We start from the raw sequence: 8,669 nt of genomic DNA on the forward strand, positions 1-8,669 counted from the left end.
AGTGGAAAGCCCAGTCCGCGGAGGAAGTGGGGAAGGAAGACGACCCTCTCATGGGGCCCAGGGGTAGGGATGAGCTGCCCCTCGTCGGGAAGCCGATGCGCGATATCGCCGGAAAGGTATCCGGCGCTGCGCAGTTTGGTGATGTGCTCCTCCTTAACGGTGGAGGCCAACCATTTGCCTCCCGCTCCGGACATATTCGGAGAAGGTCGAGGCAAGATGCGCGAGCTTGGGCGTTGGAGCTTGAGTACGCGGAGATGGATAAGCAAAGGAGGAAGAAGGCGTAGGTGAGAAGGTAAATCCTTATCCCTTATATATAGGCGGACGAAAACTATGCGTCCCCGCCGGCCTGATAAAACTCGCTTATCTCCCAAGCACCACCATCAATGGCGCGGTTGGGTTACCAACGTCCGTATTGATGAGAATCCCGGAATAAGGGGAACACGATCTCTGCTTCGACAAGACGTGCCAAGGAAACCGCTTCGCTAAACGTGCTGAGGTGGTATAGTAAAAAAACAATTCAAACAAAGGCTTGGTAGCGGTGTGATGTCACGCCGCATAATACGTCAGCAGATTGGACCGGTGTACATTTTATTCTCTCTACGGTGGAATGTGGAATTTATTTTGCAGAACCGGACACTATCCTGGTGTTCATGATCTTCTCTAGATTATTCAAGGGAGGAACCCGCCTTGCAATGCCGAACATTATGCGCGCCGGACTTATCGTCATTGAAGCCTGGTTCAGGGGCTACTGAGGGAGTCCTGGACTAGGGGGTGTCCGGACAGCCGGACTATCATCGTCCGCCGAACTCCAAGACTACGAAGATACAAGATTGAAGACTCTGTCCCGTGTCCGGATGGGACTTTCCTTGGCGTGGAAGGCAAGCTTGGCGATACGGATATGTAGATCTCGTACCGTTGTAACCGACTCTGTGTAACCCTAGCATCCCCCGGTGTCTATATAAACCGGAGGGCTTTAGTTCGTAGGACAACATACATTACAACAATCATACCATAGGCTAGCTTTAGGGTTTAGCCTCCTTGATCTCGTGGTAGATCTACTCTTGTACTACCCATATCATCAATATTAATCAAGCAGGACGTAGGGTTTTACCTCCATCGAGAGGGCCCGAACCTGGGTAAAACATCGTGTCCCTTGTCTCTTGTTACCATCCGCCTAGACACACAGTTCGGGACCCCCTACCCGAGATCCGCCGGTTTTGACACCGACAACGGGCGATAAGCTCGCAACACTGTAGGCTCTTTCCACCTCCTGTGTGCCACTATGGCAGCCCTTTCACCTATAAAAGGAGGCCCATGGCATACAGGAGAGGGATTCGGCTCTTCCGAACCATGTAGCATCCATAGCTATTTCGTGAGCTCAAGAACACTCAATACATCCATCAAGCAGGACTAGGGTTTTACACATCCTCGCGGTCCAAACCTGGGTAAATGATCCCTGTGTCAGCTACTAATCCTGCTCTTCTCACAACCCCGCGCCCCGCAACCGTAGTAGGGATTCTTGTGATCCCATAGGTGTCGTTTCCCACCGACATCTTTGGTGCGCCAGGTAGGGGCGCAATTGTGAGAATCTGGTCTAGCAGTTGACCTAGCTGTTCTTCATCGCCATGGCCCCTAAGAAGAAGATGACCACGACGGTCAGTTCGTCCGGGACTGGATTGCCAGTACCGGTGCAGACTAGTAGCAGGCCAGTCGCAGAGAGAACCAGTGCCGCGGCCCGCGAACATCTGCATCACCCTGGCGGTCCAGGACTGGCGAGTGGCGTCGTTCGCGCGCCAGGCGACGAGCCACCAGTCGCGGGCTCCAGAGACGGAGTCGGGCCCCCCGCAGGCGGCGCGGGGCTCTCCAGGAGCGTCGTCATCCCGCCAGATGGCAGCGCGGCGGCCTCCAAGATGCCAACACCATCGCCCATGGCGCGCTCTTCTCAGGTTGTGTGTGACGAGCAGCGCTACACTGCTGGTGACCCTGGTTGCCGTCCTGGGAAGAGTTCCATGCGCCATTCACATGATGAGGAAGGCCAGCATGCGCGCCGAGGTGCTGACGGAAATGGCGAGCGGCTGCGGGGCCGTGACGCGGTTCCTTCTAACGCAGTTAGAAGTAAAGGCGCATCACGGTCCACCCAGCTTTCGCCGCCACCCATGCCAGCAGAAGCCCTAGCACGCGCGCAGCTGCTCCTCTATTTTCCTCCCACCGCGGAGAAGCTTGATGAATGGAGGGCCACCGTCCGGAGCATCATCGGCATCACCAACAACGATGATTGTCAGGACCCCGACTCAATGCCACATCGATCTAGCATGTAACACTTCATATCACTTTGCGACCTCACGCACGGTATTCCCACGGGTGTCGCCTTACCTTTGCCCGGGACCGTTTGCGCCTTTTGGCACACGTATATGATAGTGTCGCTAGCATCCATATGATAAGGAGCCCGGGCTGACATGGCTAGTCGTAAACCCAAAGTGGCACAAACTTACAGGGACAGGCATCCATGACCCAGCATCGAACGTGTCGGTCATCAGCGAGTGAATCCAGGCTGTAGCAGTGGGCTAGCAGGACTCCAGTGGACCGGGCTGTAGCAGGCTAACAGGACTCCGGTATTCATCGCGTGACATTTCCCCGAAGGGACAGACACAGGAACGAAGAAGGACACATGCCGGCCAGCCTAAGTGTTCCGGAGCAGTAGCAAGCTACCATGGCTCGGTGGAAAACACTAGGAGACATTTCCCGGTAAGAGAGGCTACTAAGGATAAACAACTAGATAGCCAGATCCCACACATACCAAGCATTTCAATAACATACACACAATATGCTCGATATGTGCAAATACAACATGGCATCACAACATGACTCTACAACTCAAGTAATTTATTCAATAGGCTCCGAGGAGCGAGATATTACAAACATGGGTCTTATGACCCAACAATCAGAGCATACAAGTCAAAGCACATGCGGAAGCTTAACATGTCTGAGTACAGACATCTATAAATGAAAAAGGCTGAGAAGCCTGACTATCTACCAATCCTGCCGAGGCACAAGATCGTAGCTGAGGTAACAAGCTAAACGTCGAAGTCCACGTGGAACTACTAGTGAGACCGAAGTCTCTCTGCAAAAACATAAAATAGGCAAACGTGAGTACAAATGTACCCAGCAAGACTTACATCAGAACTATCTACATATGCATCATTATCAACAAAGGGATGGTGGGGTTTAACTGCAGCAAGCCAGCTTTGACTCGGTGGCTATCCTGAACTACGACTGCAAGTAACTCTTTGAGGTGGCGCACATGAGTCCACATATTCACCATATTAATACACCACTATGGATCCGCTCCCATCTCCCTACGAGAACGCCATCCATAGCACTCACGCTTATCTTGCGTATTTTAGAGTATCCACTTTCACTTGTCTATGAACTGATATAAGCAACCCAGAAGTCCTTTTCCGCGGACACGGCTATTCGAATAGATCATATTAACCCTGCAGGGGTGTACTTCTTCATACATGTTTCCACCACTTAGCGTCTGCACACGACATGTGCTCGGCAGACTTCAAGCGAAAGCCGACGTGGGTGTAGACCACGACCTACCTAAACACTCAAGTCTCTAGTCCAGGTTTATCGCCTATTCGGGTTCCATCCATGAGGAGATCCGGCCGGAGTTTCGCTCACAGCCCCAAACGATGTGAACAGGGTTCCGTGACACCAAACGGGTGCCCGGTATACCCGGCCACGTGCCTACCGCATCATAGCCCACCCCTACGGTCAGCGCTGTCCACGTCCTCCAGCATACTACAAACACCAGAAACTACTTGCAACTCTTGGACAGAGCACAAGGGTGAATAAGAAGTCGAGCGGGGTCATATTTCAGGGCCCAATGCATGGTAGTAGCTTAATCATGGATCACAAACACAGAACTCAGTTCCTAAGGACGGCTGCAATGAGACAACCCACCATGTACTCCTACATGGCCTCTCACCGCTACCTTTACCAAATCGTGTTCACACACTTAGCTCACACACAGTAGGACATGTTCACACGCCTCTGATTCATCCCGGATGAATCAGACCTGACTCGACTCTAAGCAGTAGCAGGCATGACAAACAAGCATGAATGAGTAGGCACAACAGGGCTCAAACAACTCCTACTCATGCTAGTGGGTTTCATCTATTTACTGTGGCAATGACAGGACATGCAAAGGATAAAGGGGTTCAGCTACCGCAGCAGGTAACAGATGAATCGTTGTTGTCCTAATGCAATAAAAAAGAGAGCAGGAGCGAGAGAGTGGGATTGTATCGGAATGAACAAGGGGGTTTTGCTCGCCTGGCACTTCTGAAGATAGCATTGAGTCTTCATCAGTGTCAACGATCACATCATCGATATCACGTCTATCGAGAGGGGACAAATACCGGCAACATAGAAGGGAACACAATCAATGCAATGCACAATATGATGCATGATCATGACATGGCAAAATGAATGTGTTTTGAGCTAATGCAACTAGCAACAGATTAAATGAAGTTGGTTTGAATACAAGATTCAAATTCAAACTCCATATGTGATTATTCAAATGCCATTTAATTGATTTGTGCTAAACAGCAGCTATAAGTTGTTCTAACATGCATGAAAATGGTACAGATGGATTCCTTGAATTTTTCTGATAATTTTTCATATATAAATTATTTAATTTGGAGTTACGGTTGAATTTCTATGATTTATTGAAGTTTTAGCTATTTTCTAGAATTTCCTGATTATTTTTAAATCCAGAAAATACTTATTGCATCAGCCCCACGTCACTGTGACGTCAGCAGAGTCAACTGGGCGCCCCAGGTCAAACCTGACGTATGGGGGCCACACGTCAGTGACACAGGAACTAATTAGGGTTTAGTTAATTCTTAACTAACGTAATTAGAAGGGCTGGGGCCCACAGTCAGCGGGTCAGTGGGTTAGCTAAAATTTAATTAGTACCTAAACCAAATTAGCAGGGCCTCGGGCCCACATGGCAGTGAAATAGTGGCTAAATAAACTAAAATAAACTAACTAATTAACAGGGGCTGGTCCCACCTGTCATCGACCCAGGGGGAGGTCAAACCCTGGTCAACAGGGCCTAACCCGCCGGCGGCTTGACGCTGGCGAGGCCGAGACGGCGGAGGCCTTCGGGTTTCTTGCTCCGGCGACCAAACGCCGCGCGGAGAGGCTCTGTGGGTTCCTAGCGCTCGTGCGCATCCGGAGGAGGCGACGGAAGGACGCGGGGTGGTCAGCACTCGCCGGAGCGGAGCTTGCGGCGGCGGCCGGAGTTCGGTGGTTGCGGCTGAGAGGGCTAGAGCTCGCGGGCGAGGGAGCTGAGCAGCGCAGCGGCATCTACACAGCACATGGAAGAAGTCTGCGAGCTCGGTTTGGTCGTCGGGGCTTGCTAGCGCTGGCAGTGATGAGCGCGGCGGTGAGAAGCTCTCGGCCATGGCGGGGCTACAGCGTAGAGAGCGGGCGCGACCAGGGGAGAAGGGGGAGACGATGCGGGTGCTCACAGCGCGTCTGATGGCTTCGTCGGCGAGGTCGGGGGCGGTCGGGTTGCTGCGAATCGACGACGACGGCTGTCGGTGCAGAGGACGAAGGCAACAATGATGACGGCGCTGCGGGGCGCTCCGGCGTTGTTTGTCTCAGCGAAGATGAAGAGCAGGTCATGGCGGAGCTCCTGGACCGCTCGAGAGGACGAGGGGGGGAGGCGATAGCCGCGGTGGTGCTCGTCGGTAGCATCGGCGCGGTCCGGTGAGGTGGGGAACAGCGAGGGAGAGAGAGCCAGGGAAGGGGAAAGAGCTCCAGGGAAGAGAGGAAGGGCTGGACGGCTCCGGGCGGCTGCGTGGCGTCTTCAGAGGAGTCGGGGCACAGGCAGGCAGCCTGGAGGTGGCGCGGCGAGCGTCAGGCACGCAGCTGCTTCGGTGCGAGGGGAGGAAGACGACAGGGGGGGTAGCGGTGGCGGGCTGGGCCGTGCTGCTGGGCCAGGTGGGCTACCATGTGAGCGCCAGGTAAGGTTTCTCTCCCTCTCTCTGTTTTTCCTATTTTTGTTCTGTTTATTTAATTGGCACTGAATTTTAATTCAAACAGAATATGAAAACAGTGCCAAAACTCCCCTGGATATTTTTAAGTCACTTAATGGACTTCTCCACATATACAAAAAATATCTCAGGTCATTTGAAAATATATTCATTATATATTATGAATATAACTCCAAATTCAAATAAAATATTGATTTAAAAATCAGAGCCCAATAATTCCTTAGAAATGTCCCAAAATTTTGGTTTGATTTATAACTCTTGCCAAAATTGTCAGAGCTATTTCTAGGGCATTTTGGATTTACTGATTGCAATTTTAGGGTTTCTTGCCCCTCTTTTATTTTAAGTTTTTGAGGTTCCAAAATTCCTCAGTTCAAGTTTCGAAAATATAGACATGATGCACACATGAAGCTAGCCTAGAGCACTACCAGCAGCTAGGGATGTGACAACTCACCCCCACTAAACAAGAATCTCGTCTCGAGATTCAAGCGTAGGGTAAGGTGAAGGGTAAACGCAACTAGTATAATCTTCACGATCCAGGGTGCACTTTAGTTGAACGTTGATTCATTCACCATCATTGTCTTGATGTCTTGCTCTGAGAAATCCTGCCAACATGACATGGAGGGAAGAAGGAGACTCTAGAAGGGTCGATCTTCTCGAAGATCGAACAACTCATGGAATGAGACATAGGACCATCTCTCGGGTTGAGACACAAGTTACACATCAAGAGGGGTGGAAAGAGACGGATGACGAAGGTGCACTAGGTAGACAACAATTTCACGCTTAAGAAGGTCGTAATCGATTGTCAACGTAGCGAGGAGTTGAGTTGCCATGAAACCACAACGAGACACCTTCGGAACCGTGACTCATAGATATCTCCCCTTAAGTGGCAAAAAGAATTACCTTTGATTCAGAGATCATTGAAACTCTCTATATCAGTCTAAGGCAAGTCACAACAATCGATTGGCGGGGGTCGGTAGAATGGCATACTCGGACTTGGATGATGTGGATTACCTTGTTGAAGACAACGTAATGGATGAGTTTGCTTATCACCGGAAATGGAAGAGACCCATGGTAGAATGGCACATTGGCGGTGCAAGCTGGGAACAAAATGCAAATGCTGGGAATGATTCTGGTAACTGGGGAAGAGCCCAACAATAGGGAGTGAATTCACTGTTTGAATAAGTCATAGCATTGCCGAGGAAACTGAGAGTAATCCCAGTTAGAGCCGATGATAACACGTAACGCTTGTGCGTGCTCTCAAGAACTTGAGCAATTCCATAATCATCAAGGTTTTACCAACATCCGTGTCAAGGGTCCGGTAACACAACTTACTACCATGATGAATGGTGATGGAGGATGCAGATGCAAAGGAAGATAACACCTTCTCAGATTTCACCCTTGGCAGGGCCAAGGAAATAAAATCTGGATGATCGACCGAGAGACATTTAGCACTCCGCTTCTAATGTTCTCCTTGACGTGCTAGTGTATCCCATTCATAGATATGGTTTGATAACTAGAACATCAAGTAAAAGGTCGGACTTCGGGAACACAAAAATCCATAGGGCAACTAGGAAGTAAACCCTACGAAATCCTTATGGGGAGGTGGCCAACTTCATCAATCAAGATATTATAATAACAGGTCTTCCGACTGGGTGTGTTGGCCACGACATCCACTTTACCGGTTATCGCGCGACCAATATTATAATTCTTGGGAAATATTCCAACCATCATATCTGCCTGAGATTCAGATCTGGTTGGTGTCAGGATATTCCAGACTCATCGAGTCTAGGAAGAAAAACGGAAGTTTGCAACACAAATCGACGAGATGACGTTGCGGGATTCTCGGGAGATGAACTACGATAGCAAGCTCCAAAACATGAGTTGGTTCTGCTACAAACATGTGAACACGTTGTCCAAGACAAGCATGACCACAAAGTAGTCTTATAATAAAACACTACCGAGTTCAGGAGGGGGAACCATCAACGAGGGTATCGAAGTCCTTACATAAGTCCGGATTAGCTCTTATGAAGGAACTCCTTCTCCTTGAACAAATCAATCAGTGGCTTGGTGTGCTAGGGATACATATAGATTGAAGGTTGCAAGTCTTCAAACCACAGCATTCTTCGCACGTGTGCATGACTGATTTGGAATGATTCCAAAGAAAGCAACATTGACTTTCTCGAATCCACGGCGGCAAGTTGCATCAGATGCACATGAATTAAAGGAAGTCACTACCTTCATCCAAACATATGCTTCATGAGCTAGCATGAACAAATGCTTTCAAAAGTTTCCAACACTAGCTTAATGTTCAGCAAAATTATGGAGAAGACAAGGATGTTGTCAATGGGCACAACAACAATTCATCTGGGTTTCCTTTTAAAAGGAATTCCATAGTTAAGTGAACACGGTGATAGCATTGGTCAGACCCAAAAGATATAATGGTGTATGCTCGAGGGATCAACCACGAATAAGACAACATTACGAGCATCGTTGGTACTGATTTGATTTGACGATAGCCCACACTCAAATCAAAGGATTGATAAGACAATAGGTCAAACAACTGATCACAGGGACCAATCGATGAAGATATCATCTTTCTCCAAC

The sequence above is a fragment of the Triticum dicoccoides genome, chromosome 6B (assembly GCF_002162155.2).
Source record: "Triticum dicoccoides isolate Atlit2015 ecotype Zavitan chromosome 6B, WEW_v2.0, whole genome shotgun sequence".
Classification (NCBI taxonomy): domain Eukaryota; kingdom Viridiplantae; phylum Streptophyta; class Magnoliopsida; order Poales; family Poaceae; genus Triticum; species Triticum dicoccoides.